The sequence below is a fragment of the Ambystoma mexicanum genome, chromosome 5p, assembly GCF_040938575.1.
Source record: "Ambystoma mexicanum isolate Mex_15411 chromosome 5p, UKY_AmexF1_1, whole genome shotgun sequence".
Classification (NCBI taxonomy): Eukaryota; Metazoa; Chordata; class Amphibia; order Caudata; family Ambystomatidae; genus Ambystoma; species Ambystoma mexicanum.
In genome coordinates, this window is record NC_090930.1 from 975,634,687 (window position 1) to 975,651,517 (window position 16,831).

Sequence of the window (16,831 nt, forward strand, 5' to 3'; positions counted from 1 at the left end):
ATGAAAAGGGAGAAAAGGAGAGGCGGAGAGAACAGAGAGTAAGCAGTTGAAAAGAGTGGAGAAGCAAGAGGAGAGAGTGAATACAATTGCAGGAGTCAGTAGTGACACATCATGTTGCAAGCCAGGATACAAGATGAAGATGGGAACTGCATGATTCAGGGCCACCATGAGTACAAGATGCAAAGGAAGTCCAGAATTAGATTTGAGAAAGGGTGACACACCGTGTATCAATGAAGTCCATAAAAGTAAAATCCAGAATTGGCCACAAGATGGTGATGGTGAAACCAGAATGTATCAGGACAGACTCCTGCAGAAGTAGGCTGGAGGGGGCAGGGGGGGAAGGGTAGAACAAACAAGCAAAACAGGCAACACCTGTGTGCGAGAAGGGTGGGGGGCACATGATATCATTGTCACCCTTCTGTGCCCCTTCCACCTGTAATTTATGCAGGGTTACTCAGTGTTCTTCTTTATCCCCATTACTTTTTAATCTATATCTGCCTCTGCTGGCTGACATTATTGCATCACCTGGTGTGCGTTTCTATGCCTATGCCAATAAAATGCAATTCATCTTCAATCTTAACTGCCCTGTGTTGGAACCACTTTCAAAGCTGAAATCCTGCTTGGAGGAGATTGGCCAATGGATGTCCCAAAAGTGGCTGAGTTTAAATGGCTGTAAAACGGAGATTCCAGTGGTTGGTCCACCACAGGCCTGTTCATGTTGGCATGCTGATTTCTGGCCAGAATCTCTAGAGCCCTGCCCAGCATCTAGCCCATCAGTCAAGAGCCAAGTCAAGATCAGTCAAGAGGTCAAACTTCCCCTCTCTGGCTGTTAGAAGGCCAGGTTGCTGCAATCTGCAAGACCGTTTTTTTCAAATTGAGACTTCTTAGGAAGGTGCTTCCATTTGTTCCACTGCAATTTCATGCTACAGTAGTCACAGCCTCCATAATGGGGGCATTGGACTACTGTAATGGTATCTATCTGGGACAGCTGGATTTCCTCATTCAACGGATTCAGATCCTAGAGGACTCTGAAGTACGGGTGGCATTGAATGCGCCTAGATGGTCTTATGCCTCGCTTCTATTGGCTAAACTCCATTGACTACCTGTAAGAAGCCGTATAATGGTTAAGCACTAGGCACTGTGCCTTAAACTTCAGGCAGATCTAGCTTTCTTTCTGATTGGGCCGGCTTTTCTTCATTCAAAACTGACTAGCTATGTGCCGTCTCCCACTTTAGGCTCAGACTCTGCAAATTTAATGCAAGTTCTGTGCTTCTGTAAAGCTTGAGCAGTCGGTCGTTCTTTTTCAGTCCTGGTACCGACACTTTGGAATTCCTTGTCAATATATCTACGGGAGATTTCGGACCATTTATGCTTTCGGAAGGCCCTTATGACAATGTTGTTTTGAGGCAGGTGGCGTTATGATGGGTTCTTCTTTATGGTTTGGCTTCTTAGCACCCAAATGCCTTCTGGCGTTGGTCTGTGCTCAATCCATTTTTATACATACATAAAATGTGTATACCTACAACCGGGCTCCAATAAACAGGTGGCTCTGAGATAGAATAAGGGAAGACTGACTTTCTCCTGTTTGTTTGTTTGTTTATTTGGTAATGTGCACCAAACCATCAGGTAGCTGGGTGCAGCATTTACAAGAATACTTGAAGCTTAGTTACAACATGTAAATAGGTACAAAGATAGAATATGGGAATACAGAGGGTGGAAGTAATACAAGATAAATACAGGGGTAGAGTCAACAAAGTGATACATTTAGATAAGAGTCGTCAAGAGGTCAGGTACACAGATAGGTACAGCAGGGCGAGCAAGTATTAGTTGTCATTAACTCAAAGGCAGTTTAACAAATTGCATCCAAGTCTAGAGTATGGCTGTTCAGCTCTAAAGGCCGGGGGGAGTGCGTTCCAAGATAGAGCAGCTTTAACTGGGAAGCTGGCTCCACCGGATTTCAAGAGTCTAAATCTGGTGATTTCTAAACAATGGGAGTTGGATGATCTGGTAGGGGGAGTCGAAGTTCTTCTGGTCAATCTGTCGGTGAGATAAGAGGGTGCAGAGTTGTTCAGGTATTTGAAAGTGTGAGATACAGCTTTAAGGAGTATCCTATCGCTGATTTTTAGCCAGTGTTGCTCTCTTCTAATGTTGGAGATATGCCCTCTGCTGGGTATGTTCAGAGCTGCTCTGAGAGCATTATTTTGTAATGTTTGCATTCTGTCTAAAATGTATTTGTTTGCTCCTGCGTATAGGGCATTGCAGTAGTCTAGTTCGGACATTATTAGTGCATTTGCGAGCGTGATGCAACTAGTTTTAGATAGAAAGGGTCTGCAGGCCCTATTAAGTTTGCAGGTCAGGCTGTTGATGACGCCATGGCGCAAACTTGTTTTTTACTGATAAGGTAGAGTCAAAGTAGAATCCTAATGTTTTTACCTCTGTTACTGCTTTGATTACATTGCCGTCAATTTTTAAGGATTTCAATCAGGCAATACACGCTGGCCTCAGCCTAGTATGCAGTGCGCAAATGAAATAGTTATTTTATTGTGTCTATAGGTTCAATATTCTGAGTGATATACCACTCATATCACACCCCTCCTCAAAATACACCCAGGTCACAATGGACCAGGAATCAGGCTGGTTGCTAAAGGTCATATTTATTTAAAATTCAAATCAAACATATGTTTTAATATATGGGGCAGCAATCACCAATGTGGTGACAATACCATTGAGAAAGTAGATAATGCAGTTGAATTCACTTTTTAGCAACACTGAATATCAAACACAGAGAAAAGAACAGTTTTGGCTTGTTTGAAAGATAGCGCTTAAGTTACGATTTCCTCCTGCAAATTTCTGAACTCACAAATAAGCAATTCTACACAGATGTAAGTCAGCAGCAGGTATTCAGGAATAAAGAACAGTGTACAGGGTTTGAATGCAATCTTCCCTCCCCAAACAAGAGAAAAACGTTTTGGAAATCTGATACTTTTAAAATGACATTCAAAAATGGCTGAGCAAAACAATGAAAAGTGTGCAAAAGTCCTCAATTAATATGAATCTCTAAGGGAGCAATATGAAAAAGATGCCAATCATCATAACCTTTAGTATGAGCAACAGTACACACTTTCAATATTTATGGAAGTTTGGAAATAATTGGAATTGAAAATCACATGTGTAAAACTTTGCAGTAATGCAAATTCCCGCCTAAAATTCACTAAAAGGTTTTGAAGCTAAACGGGTCAAATACACTGTTGTTGGTTGCGGTCTTTTGGTACCGATGTAGCTAAAGGTCTTATGATTAAGTCAGAGTTGAAATGAAGTCTCTAGCTATTAAATCAAGGAAGTTATGCAACGTTGAATGAGAGGTGTTTTTAGAAAAAGAAAACAGAAATAATTTTTTACAAAGATAGTTATGCTCTACACTAGGGCATTCAGGCTAAGTTACCAGATTGAAACACAGTAAACTTCAGAGTTTATCCGCGGTACCAACCCCAGCACCTCCGTGTCTGCCCTGGCTGACTCAGTCAGATTAAGGTTTGGGGTTTCACAAGGCAAAATTATTAAATTGGTTTAGCACTAGCGCACAGAATCAAGACAAGGTTTCAAAAATGGGTCTGACAATATTGCAGGTTCTTTAAGTTAAAGATAGGATGGTTGAGAGATTGGGATAGGACAAGGCAATGCACAATATGCTATGGTTTACTATGATTCCTCTTGATACTTACAGTGAACTTTAATTTAAGATTTTGGGACCGTCAGGGGCTCTGGTCATCATGGATCAGGTTTAAGGACAGCAGCGCACTTCTGGTGGAATTGGATCAGCGGGGCGGTTCTGGTCACCTGGACTGGTACTTCGGACTGGACTGGATTGGATTGGCCCTTCTGGTTGCTGGACACTGTAGATCAGTGGGATGGCGAGTGTGGAGCAGGCAAGCATTAATGGTAGCAAGCCACACTGGATCAATTGTTTCCCTTAAGATTTTGGGATTGCTTCAGGATTTGGGCCTAGCTGCAAAGGAGTTCAGCAATGCTGATGCCTTGACTTTGCAAAGAAATTGGGAATCGGGAACAAAGATGGAGAATTCAGGAACAGGGCGTCACGTGGAAATCAGGATGGAGTCAGGAATCGGTGTGTCCTGTGTGTTGTGAGGTTCCCTTATTTATCCTGCCAAATGACATCACTCAGTTTATGGTAGGGGAAGACTTACAACCCACACCCACAAGGCTATGATTGGGCAAGAGCACAGTTCTCACCATGCTTTTTACTCGTTGGATGACAGAAAGGGTTCTCATGTTTTATGATATGATCTAGAAACCTCCCATAGCTATTAGGACCAAAATCTAACTTTCCCACAAATAATTTTTATAATTATGCCCTCTAAGAAAATCAGATACATAAATTACATATTTCGTGGGTCATATTCTAATCCAACTCCCAAGTCGGTTGGACTTGGTTTTGCCTTTCTGTTGAATTTTGTCAATTTTAACCAACAAAGGTTTGGCCTAACCTTTCCTAATTCAGTACATATATGCGCAATCACCCCTAGCACATGGGTACACTATTACATTTGCAACATTAATAGTTTCTGCGCAATTGGTCATTCTTGGTAACTTTTGTTCCTTACGCAGTAAAACATTCTACCAAGTCTTCAAATGGCTATCATAAATTCAGATTTAAATGTATTTACTTTTCTCTCTTTTCCTTATTCTTGCTGCCAAGTTAAATGTATTGGAGTTAAGTGGAAAAATAAGCATTTTAAACCCAAAAATCCTATGTCTGTTTTTTTTCTTCCTTCCCTAGTGTTAGCAAATGGCAAGTCCTTTGAAGTTCAATGAGAAGCCTCTTCCTGGAGAGTGGAGCTTCCTGCCCCTCCCCTGGAAGGATGAGTGTTCAAGCCTGCTATTTTCTTTACCTGGGGCACAGACGAATGCCTAATTAAATCTTTGTCATGAGTATGGGAGGCCTCCCACCCGCAATTAGCCTTTCCTGCCAGCAGTGAAGTGTCAACCTTTCCCAGGCTAAGGACTGTCAGAGCAGAATTGTTATTTTTTTAAAATAGTTAATTAACTCAAGACTGGGTTTCACTTTAAGTTCAGCTAAATCTTTCACTTAAACATATAAAATGAACAAAGTTTATAGGTGGATTTTTCAGATTAGCAATCCTTTGACGTTCTTAAAGAATTAAGCCTTTAAACAAAAAAATGCTTTCACAACAGGCGATTTTGCACTTCATGAAAAAGCACATTAAACTGATTTCTTTTAAATCCGATTTTCCTCTGCAGCACATAGGCATTTTAGTCAGCATCAGTTCTTCTCTTGAGTGCTGGCATTGTTTGCAGCCTGAATACATGTATCCTGCCTTTGTTTAGAGTTTCTCTCTGCACATCTGATTCTGTTACTTGTTGCAAAGTTTAGCCGTGTTTTTCCTGTGGAAATGAAAACAAGGGTTCCTGGTTTGCTTTTTCATTAGATACATTTATAGAGCTGTCAGTCAATGAGGCACGGGTCCTCTGAGCCACACTGAATGCTCCTGGGCATTGCAATACCCTTTTAATTTTAATGATCCTTGGAAATAAAGGGATCTATCACCAAAACAGCACTTTTTAAGGTTGCAAAACTAACATTTTAAAAGGCATTTTTGGTTTTCAGCCCAATTCTGCTGCTTTCCTCCATGTTGAATGTGGCAGAGCCCACTGGCCTGCTCCTGCAGTGAGAACTCTGTTTCCACCCCCCCCCCCCGACTGTGTGTGGCAGGGTGTGCAGCCTTTTTCTGGTTGTGATCCAAATGCAATTTTGAGGATTTTGTCTCACACAGGAGTTAGCGCATCCATTTTGGGCTGTTTCTTTCATCATTTGTAAAGTGATGCAGTGGGGCACATTGGAATGGGTCAAGATATCCCACAGAAGCCCGCCCTGACTTTGGCTTTACTTCCAGTCGTGGGGAAGTCAGGCACGTGCCATTTTTCTCAAGAAGAACACAAGTTTCTTCAGGTGTAAGTTCTTCTTCCATCAGCGAATGTTGCAACACGCTCTCCTCACTGGCTCTGGTTGGAATAGGAAGAATACCCCGTCTTCTCTCATGCTTTCTTTTCCGGTGTGGAGCGACACTGCGGATTTCTTTGTTTTTTTCCCCCAGGTGCCGAAGGAGGTCCTCCTTGGTTGTTAGGTACACTCAGTGTCAATCTAGAAAACAGAACACAACTCCGTTATGAAAATTTCTCCACTACTGCCCCCCAATAAGGATGACAGCCATGGGATATACACATGCATTCAGTGACAATTTACAATATTCCCCGCATGTATTCAGTGACAATTTAAAATACTCCTATGTTTCAGAATTCTCTCCCTCTGGGTTTTCCGTAGGCTCTTATATTTGCCGCAAAGTATGCCTGGGGTGGCAACTCTTTAGCTGATTGATGTAGACCCACTTGTCTTCTTTTGTCAAGTCACCCTTAGGGATGCGGATTCAGTAGGTGACTGGTGAGATTTTGTCCACAATTTCAAAAGGTCCCCGCCAGCTAGGCAAAAATTTTCACTGTTTGGCTTGGTTCCTTTGGAAATTGGACAAGTAGACCCTGCCTCCTACTTGATATTCATTTTTCGTTGTCTTAAGTTCACAGTTGGTCTTCATACTGTCTGCAGATCTTTCTAGATTCCACTGAGCATACGCAAAAGCATGTTGAAGGTGTTTTCTCAGATTCTCAACATCCTCATGAGTTGTGGAGGCATTTATCAATGTTTGCTCTTGGGTTCTATAGAGCAGATGCTGGGGTAGCACCATCCTTCGTCCAGTCATCCGCTCAAACCGAGACATTTTAGTTGCAGAAGAAGGGGTAGAGCTGATGGCCATCAGGACAAGGGGTAATCGAATATCTCAACTTGGCCCAGAGTCTGGCACAAACTCTTTTAGTATGCTCACAATGGTTTTATTGTACCTCTCAACTCCGCCACTAGAGGACCGGCGGTGTGCAATGTATAATTTCCTTTTTTACCCCAAGTATCTCCCACATCTTTGTCATCACTTCGCTGGTGAAGTGACTACCTCGATCTGACTCAATCCTTTGGGGTAGTCCAAAACGCAAGAAGATGTGATTGATCATCAGGGCAGCTGCTGTTTCTGCCTTACAATTTGGGGCCGGGAGACATTTCACCCACTTAGTAAACAAGCATGTTACGGTTAACATGTACTTGTTCCCCCTAGCGGAGCGAATGACGGGCCCGATGAAATCTACTTGTAAATGTGACCAAGGCAGTTTCATCCCCCTCTTTTGGAGGGGAGCAAGGTGTGTGGGTGAGGTTGGCTGAACATGTGCACACACAAGACACCCCTTCAAGTATTGGTCAAGGTCCTGCCCCATGTGTGGCCAATATGCAACCCATCGCAAGATTTCTAATGTAGTATGAAACCCCCGATGACTGGCTGTGGCCGCATCATGGGTGTGACTTAGCATCAGGCTTCGGAATGAGGTAGGAACCATGCACTGGTCACAGCAAGATATGGATCTCCTCACCAACAAACCATCTTGGATTCTGAACATTTTTGGACATTTCATCAAAACTCTGAGGTCCTCTTTCCCAATGCAATCAGTATCTGTCAGGGGAAAGTTCTCAGGGTCCTCAATGTGTTCAGAAAACTTACAATTGATTGGATCCTCTTTTTGAGCTGTGATTAAATCAGCATCTGGAGTCTATTTACTGGACAGTTGAGAGTTCATTGTGAGCCTTTGTTTGGTACCTAGTGATAGCAGGGACCTGAATTTCCCCCAACAGAGACTCGAGCTCAAGGAGATCCCCTTGGATGGCTCTGGTTTTGGCCAGCTGATCAGCTAAGTCATTTCCAGTTTTGTCTGGATCCTCTATTCTGGAATGACCCTTGATCTTTTTCCAGTAGATAGTCATCACACTAGAGGTGACCAGATCATCAATATTTTGTATTAGCTTGCCATATTTTAGTGGTTTGTTGTTAGCACATAGCATGCCTCTGGTTTTCCAATTAACCAGGTGCTCCACGAACCCGTTCCGGACATAATCTGAATCAGTTATTGTGACCAGTTCGTGGAGTTGGTGTTGGACAGCAGTGAGGATGGCTTGATGAACTGCCATCAGCTCTGCCACCTGACTACTACGGGGACCAATCTTGTACCCAGCAGAGGGTTCCGGGGCATCATTCACCCAGGCATTCCCCACGCCAGCCACCAGTTCCTTTTCCCCGTTGTTGTCAGCATGGTAGGAGCACTCATCCACATAGGCAGTGGGCATTCCCTCGCACTTGTCTTGTTCATAGACGTTGTGCAGGGAATTTAGGTACATCTCCATGTTTTCTTGGATTTTAAGACTTTTGTCCTCGAGACAGTTTTCTCTGGCACAATCATGCGAGTCAGCCAGACCTTGCGCAAGGGGACTCTTCTTGTTTTGGCCATATCTGACCTCCACAGGAAAGCCTAGCATTGACAGAATCCAGGAAGTAATTCTGGAATTACTCAAATTTCTGGCCCGGATTCTGTCACTTTAAAGATATTTTAGAGGCTGGTGTGGAGTCTCCACTATGATGTGTTCCCCCTGGATGAACGGGCGGTAATTCTTCAATGCCCACATCGTTGCCAGGAGTACATTCTCACAATCGTTGAATTTTTCCTCCATAGAGGATAAAGTCTTACTTGCAAAGGAGGTGACTTTATTGACATTGCCATGCTTTTGGTATAATACAGCGGTCAAGCATGTATTTGAGAACCCTGTCTCCAAGAAGAACTCCTTGTTTTTGACAGGGTAAGCTAGGTAAGGCGCTTGTGAGAGGCTTCTTTTGAGTTGTTTTACTGCTTCGGCTTGTTCTGGACCCCACTCCCACTTGACCCCCCCCTTCAACAGATGGATCAGGGGTCTTGTGATCTCTGCGTAATCCTCAATGAACTTTCTACTGTAATTAGTCAGTCCAAGTGTTAGGGAGAATTCTCCTTCTAGGGCTAATTTCCCTCACCTAGTGAGTCCCTCAGCAGCTTTGCTGGATTTCTGGAGTGTTGGGCACTGGAGCACACCATTCCAAGTGCTCTTGTTCGTGTATGGGTTACACAGCACCTTCAGTGTAGTAACCCAGGATTGTCTTTTAGACTTCCCTCTGACTCCATTTCGCTGGGGCTGACTACTGTCCCCCAGAGAAAGGTAAAGTTGCCATTTACTTTACATAGTCATTCTTTAACACAGACCCAGTACACCCCATCTTACATGGAGTATTGGAAAGGGCCAATCTGTACCCCTTTGGTGTCTGTACCTCCCTGAGCATTGTTTCGCTCTTTTAACAATTAGACTTGGCTGGTGGCAGTGGTATCTACCCTAACTTTTCTACCGCGATTATATTAGATAAACGTGGTACTGTTCTTGGCTATTATATTAGCCTCGAACATAAACCCACTTGACCAAATCGTCTTTCTTTTGGCTCCGGTTGGGTTTATTCGCCATTTCTTTTTGTTAAAGTCCTTCTTGTGTTTTACTTTGCGCGCCAAACTAGGTTCGCCTTCTTTGTTCACCATCTTTTGGCGGGTTTATGCAGAGAAGCCCTACTCTTGGCGCCTGGGTGTCTAGGTAGACTGAATGTCGGGAAGGGGTGTAGTCACCCCCTGCACAGGGTATCCTTGGAAACCTGAGTCGCACTTTGCCACGATTGGCTGAGGTGGTTGTCCCGGCTGGACAACCCCCCTGCTGCGTGATTGACAGCCAGGCTGTGTGAATGGTGGTTTTTGGGCTAGAAGTCAGAGTCGCCTCTGGAACTACAAGGAACCGAAGAGAAGCGGAAAGAACGATGGCTGCTGCAACTACCGCGTCCCGGTGAAGCCGTGCTGCAGTCCTGAGCTATCTTCCCTTCAACGACTAAGAGGAGATCTAGTCCGAGTCTTCTTCCCTTGAGCCTGGTGGGGATAACCAGCTCATCTTCTTCAGCCAGAGATCTCTGCCGTGGTCGAAATCGCTGCACACTGCTGTAGTGGTCCGGATAGCCACCTGCTGAGCCTCTCCTTTTTTTAAGGAGCACACCTTTTCGTTGTCGCTGCTGCCGGCTTCATCCCTGTGTGGTGCAGACCCCCTTCAGACATCGTCCTTCACGACGAAGCTCCAGGAATCGTGGGTCTGCGGGAAACCAACAGGAACAACTGCCAGGGCACCAGCTGCATCGTTGGAATAATGTACTGTGTTCTACTCGAGGAAACTGGGTGAATCCCTTTTCTTCATCTTCAAGGCTCGTCCTTGTCTTCCCTCCTTCTTATAACTTTTGCTTCCGAAAATTTGACAATATCCAAGTACTCTTTGGCTACACTGAATCGTGAACTGTCTAACGGTGTGATCTTCGACACAGGTCTCCGGTGTCACCTAAACCTGGCTCCGACCCTTTGACTTTTGAACCCCTGTTTCTGAGTGTTTCTCGATCCTGTCTGCCTAACCTAAATATTGCCTGTGATTTTTGCCTCCAACACCCTCTGGGTATCTCAGTTGCTAAGTGTGTTTTTGCCCCGGTAGCATTTCATGTCATGGATACGCGTTTATTTAGTAGACCGAACTGTCAAAAAGTGATCGCAACCGTATCCGCGGTATCGTGTTTTGTGCATAACACCGGTTCATTCAAACACAGGGTACTTACCTTGAGACTTACTATATAAAGTGAATTGGTTAGTTGTATAATATTAAACGTGTGGTTTTGTTTACAGTTTAATAGAGGTGTTGTGTTTATAACTGATGGTTTAAAAATAAATGTACTTATATTTTTTACCTGAAACCTTGAGTCAGTGTTTGCTTGAGTCAAAGTAATTGTGGTCCCTTTGGGTAATCTCTGTTACTCCTCATTTACTCTTGAGATAAGCCTGGCTGCTCTGCTACTGCTACCACTATAACTTAGTAGTACGGGCTTGTACCAAAGGTAAAACTTGTATTGCCACCTGTAGTCTTAATCAGGTGTAGTGGTCCCTAAGGGCACTGCACAGGATTCTGCCTAACACCAAGGAAGCTCCTTAGCTCATGCATGGTTGTGGCGTCTTTTAGTTTCAGGAGTGCTTCCACTTTCTTTTCCTGGGGACAGAGACCCTTAGGAGTTATCTCATTCCCCAAGAAATTGACACGGGTCCTGCACCACTGTGCCTTTTGGAAAGATAGTTTTGCTCCAGCAACACTAAACTGTATCAGAACAGAATGGATTTCCACTCTGTGTTCCTCCACAGTTGAACTTTTGATCAGAACATCATCTACATAGGCCAGGTTACCCCTTTCACCCAAGTCGGGTATGGCCTTGTGTAAGAAGATATTAAATTCATTGCTGGAGTTGATGTATCCGAAGGGAGTCCGGGTCAATGTGTCCTGCTGCCCCCCGAAGGTAAAGGCCAGCTTGTATTGGTCCTCCCTACTGACAGGTACGGTCCAGTACCCATTGGTCAGGTCAATGGCAGTGTATACCTTTGACCCCTGGATCTGGGCCAGCCCTTGGTCAATGCAGGGAAGAGGCCATCAGGACGTGTGGACCAGTTTGTTTAGCTCCCTTAGGTCAGCACAGAGTCTCCACTGGTCGTTGGGTTTTAAAATCCCCAGCACTGGATTATTAAAGGTGATGTGGACTGGACGAATTATCTCACGGAACTCAAGGTTTTTTATTATTCCTGTAAGGGACTCCATGGATGCGAGAGGCAGGATATTGCTTCTCAAACACTGGAGTCATACCAGGATCCGTGGGAATTGTTGATGTATGGATTTCGGTGCAACCACAGTCATAGGAGCCCACTGCAAAGACATCCTGAAAATCTAAGAAAACTTGTTTCAACTTTTGCTGAGTCTCAGTCATCAGCTAGATTGACTCTCTCTTCAACCATTTCCCTGAAGCCCGGAAAGACTTCTGGTTTGGCTATCTCAGCGGCCTCCTCCAGCTGGGTGGAGAAGTCCCTGGTTAAAGTATTGACCTGGACTGAGGGTTTCAGGCAGGGAAGAAAGTCCTGGTGGACTTGGAAGGTCACCTCATGCCTCCTGAAGTCACAGGTCACCACTTCTTTACCATAAGGATAGGAAGAGTACACCAGGAAATTCCCCCCATGCCCGGTGAAGATCCTGTCTGGTGTTGTGTCATTATCGCTATCTCTGTCAAAACAGTCATTGGGGATTAGTCTTATCAGTTCATTACCTAAATCTATTGAAAAAATGTCAGTCATCAATCGCCATTCCAATAACAGTGCCTGTGCCTAAAGTGTTACTCCTAAGGTCGCTGTTATCCACCAATATTGGAATGGTGTTGTGTTTTATATTGACTAATGCTGTTGGGTTTAACCCCAACCCTTGCTGTTGGAGATGGGCTTAGTGGTGAACATATGCGTCAGGATTTTGCAGTTTCTGTCCTCTTAATTTTTTACTTCAAGTGGGACTAGTCGTGTCCGTCCTGCGATGGTGACTTCCTCTCCAATTTGAACTTCAACTGCATACGGCAGCAATTGGGCTGACCAAAATGCTTTTTCTGAATCATCAAAGTCCATTGGATTACCCCCTAATCGGGACCAGGCTTTGAAGTTTATCAAGACCAAACGAATGGCAAAGCGATTGAGAATGTGACTGCCTAAATAGAATGCAGCAGGGACATCTCGCACGACCCAACAGTTATGTACTATGCTTTTGTTGCCTATAGAAATTTTAAGCATAGTCCTGCTAGGCAGGAGATGTTTACAATTGGGAGTTTCCAGGTCCATTTCCCATTTGTCTTTCAATTTAAATGTGGCAATGGCTGGATCTTTTGAGAGTTTTTGGAACATGGCTTTGCTGATGAAGGTCTTACCGTTGTTGATGCACACTCGGGCGAGAACGGAGTCCTTCCCCTCATTTAACGGATAGGGATAAATAACTGTTCTCTAATTCTCTGAATGTCAGCTAAACTTTGAGCTGGTTTCTCATCATTTTGGAATATGGAAGTGGGATTTTTTGATTTTGAATTAGTATAGAATTTCAGAGTATCTCCTTCCAGTGTGGAATGCCACTTGAAACTGGAAGGAAGGTTGATTTTCAGAAATAGAGAGGAATTCCCATTACCAGTTTATGGTCCTACAGCAATTACTGTCACGTCAGGGATTTGGTTGTTTTGAAAATGGAACTCAATGTGATCCTGTTTTTGTTCAACCATGTGGCATGTGCCATTTAAACTAATATGGTTGACACTATGTTTTAATTTTATTGGCCGGTTAGTCTGGGTCCAGAGGACTTTGTTCACGCAGTCTATTAGGGGAGACAGCCTTCGCAGGATTCATTCCCTAGTAAACAGGGTGTGCCTTCCGGCATCACGACTATGACTGGGTGTTTCACCTTGTGTCGCCCAATTTTAATTTCCCAATCCACAATCCCCTCGACAGGAATTTCATTCCCATCGAAGTTCTGAAGTTGTCCAGGAAGAGGGGTGAGAGAGATTTGGTATCTCTCCCCCCTTCCTGAATTCAACTGAGTAAAGGCTCTCTTTGACAGAAGAGTGGCTTGGGATCCAGTGTCCACCAGTGCTGAAACTGTACATTGCCCTTGTACTTGGACCGGGGCATAAAATCTTCCCTCCTTCTCCTCAAGGGGGGAAAAGATAATTTGCATTTTGGCCCAGTTGGTGGGTTAGTTTTTTGAATCTTGATTCTGACACAGGGGTAGTTTGGGCAGGATTCTGTGTGGGAGCTTGGGGATCTTCAAAGAAAATGTGGCAGTTGGATATTGGTGGAGTTTTGGGCTCCCCTGGTTCTGATTCTGGTCCGACCCCCCACCCCCTTTCAGAAGCAGTCCCCAGAATAGGTTTGGGCAAGGTGGTTTTCTGGATTATCATTCTGGGGTTCAATGATGGGCGATCCTAACTCAGTCCCCACATTCACCCAGTCTTCATTAGGATCTCTCAGGACCCATTTTTCTTTGGGAGGAGTTTCTCCATCACTGAAGGAGAAGATCTTTCTCCCAGAGTCCTCTGAGGACCCCTCTCCTTCAAATTGGGGGACCCTAACCTCCTCCACAAAATGGGTCATTTTAGGTCCTTTATTTCTCCTATCTGCCCTCTGTTCCTTGGGTTTCAGACTTTCGGGGGCTGGATATTTTGGTTCCAGTTCCTGGGTTTCCAGGGGCTTTTCACAAGTGGGAAGGAAGCTTACTTTAAGGCTTTACACCTCCCATTTCCCCCCTTGCCACCTCCTTTGGAACCGGTGAGTTGTCGGGGTCCTCTCCCCTTCATTGTTCTGGAGTACCAGACCCTTGGTTTGAGTGGTTCTGAGCCACCATGTTCATCTGGGGGTTCTGCTGAGCCCTCAACATGCGGCCCAGACTCTGGGACAAGTTCTGGACCTGGCGTTCCAGTTGGGACACCCGCTCTGGCTGGTACGGGGGTCTCTGGTCCATTCTTGGTGACTCACAGGAAGGGTAGCTATCCCTTCTCCCATAGTACCCTGGGTTTGGATAGTTTGGGTAACCCTCCACCCTTGGCCTCCCCTCTCCCGGATTGGGCTGTCTGGTCTCAGGAAAGTGGGGAAAGAAAGGAGGGTTGTTTTGCAGGTTGAAGTTTTGAGGGCACCGGTGAAAGAAGCTCAACCCAGCATTTGGGGGATTACTGCCCTCCTGGGGAAAGTTAGGAGGGAAGTTTCCTGGGTTGGTACCTACCTGGTTGGATCCACCCCCCCCCCCCTTGGGCTGGGGGAGTCCACACCTACCCCAGGATGGGTTTGTTACCCTTGTTTTGGGGGCTAATGTAATCAGGGGATTTAGGAGTCCCATTTGTGGGATTACCTCCCTGACTACTTGTCTGGGATTGGCCCGAGGGCCTTCTGTTCCTTTGGTTCGATGAATTCTGTAATGGTATATTTTTAGGCCCCCCATCTCCAGATCTCAAATGGGGGCAACCTTAGCAGCAGCAGGGGTGTTGGCTGATTTGGGTTTTTTCTTTGGTGTTTTTGTTTTCTACAGGTTTCTGCACCTCATAAATACTGGTTGCCTGTTCTATGACCCAGTCCAGTGATCTCTTCTCGTGAAAGTCCCTCACCAGCTGAGTCATGATGTATTTGCGGAGTGCATGGAAGAAGGTGTTAATGAACTCCCTACTATCTGTGTGCACCCTCCTGGTGGTCTGTGCAAAGGCACATTTGAGTTCCTGCACAAATTCTTGTGGGGCCTGGTCTTCCCCACACTGCAGGTTGTAGGCCGCCTTGGTGGCCTCTTGGGTATTTCTATGGACAGAGAAGTGTTTTAAAATGGCCGCCCTGTAGGTGGACCATCTTGAGTGGTTCTGATCCTCCAGTCCCGCAAAGAAGCTGGAGTACCCAGGAGAGAATGTCCATTTCACATATTGGATGCAATTCAGATGAAAAGTATCCATCATCTGTTCATATAATTCAAGGTGTTCCCAGACTGAATACCTGGCATTTCAATGATAGGGAGTTATAACACTCCTAATGGCCTTGATCGCTTAAGGGGATCTTTTTGCATAGTTCTCTTAATTTTGTTTGCCTTTTTGGTCTTAGTCAACCGAGTCCACTCGTCATCTGACTCAGGGGCACTACTACTGGAGGTGGCTCCCTGATCCTCTAGGCACTCCCTGATTCTGCCAGCTTGAGAAGGGCTTTCAAAATGTGGGGGCCTAGTTTCCCTATGTCTGTGGTGCTCAGAAGAGTCTTCTGACTCTCCCCTGTTCCCAGGATTGGCGGAGTACACCCCCCCCCACTGTCCTACCTGCAAAGAGGTCTAGAGGATACTCTTTTTGGGCTTTATTTCCTGGAGTTCTCCACCAAATTTAACAAACTGATCTCTTGGAAGTTGGTAGTTTTGCGGATCTAGTTCCCTGACTCTCCCCTCATAGGAGTCTTCCTGATCAGAGATGTTAGCCCTAAAATTTGGATCTGTACAGAGATGCACGTCCATCAATTTCTGGGGGACGTTGATCTGTCAGTCCCATTTTACCAATTCTGTTGAAGTCTACCATCCCCATGGCCCCTGGTTCATATGAGCCAGCAGACATGAAGCTGGCAGAGTTCATGGTACTGAAGGGGTTTGAATCCCTGGGCACAGGGGTCCTGATGTTAGGATCAGGGGTTTCTCTATCCCTCTCTACCTTTTCTCTTTCAGCCCATTTTCCCTGGTGATATGCCAAAATCTGAGACTTTTGTTCATCTATCAAGGCCTTGCTGGGCTCAATGATTTGCTCTTGCATTGCTACCTGTTGGTGGACCCTATCATTCTTTTCACAGAGAGTCTCATTGTCTCTCTGTGCTTCCTGCCTGGTCTGGGAATACTGGGCCAATTTCTGCTGCAGGAGACTCACCTCCTGAGTTTTAGTATCATTGGTCTGGGTGTTCTTTTCCAGAGCATTCTCTACCCGTCTGGTGTGCTCTAGTAGCTTCTCATATTCTGTTTTTAATTAATTGAGCTCCTGGAGGGCCAGCTTTCTTCCCCGTAGCTCGGTTTTTAATTGGCTTACTTCCTGACCTAAGGTGTCCCTCTCCTGATTTAGGGTGACCCTGTGTTCAGCCAGGTTGTCCCTTTGTTTTTTGAATGCATAGGATTTCTGGCACTCCTCATCAAATTCCTCTTGAGAGTGGAGGTCTTTAATAATTAATTTATTATTTTCCTCGTTTAATTTGTCTATCTGGTCTTGTAGGATAACCAACTGTTCTGCACAGACTCTATTAAAAGTTAATTGTTGCGCCAGTTTTTGTTGACTCTGTTGCAGAGAGTCCACCCTTTCCTGACACTCCTCTTTTAGTGTCTGTAATTGGGTATCTTGTTCTGCCTTCTCTTCCTGTAGGAAAGCCAGATCTTCGTTAAATTTTTATAACATACTGTCTAGATTATGTCTCTAATTTTTGGCTCTTCAGTATC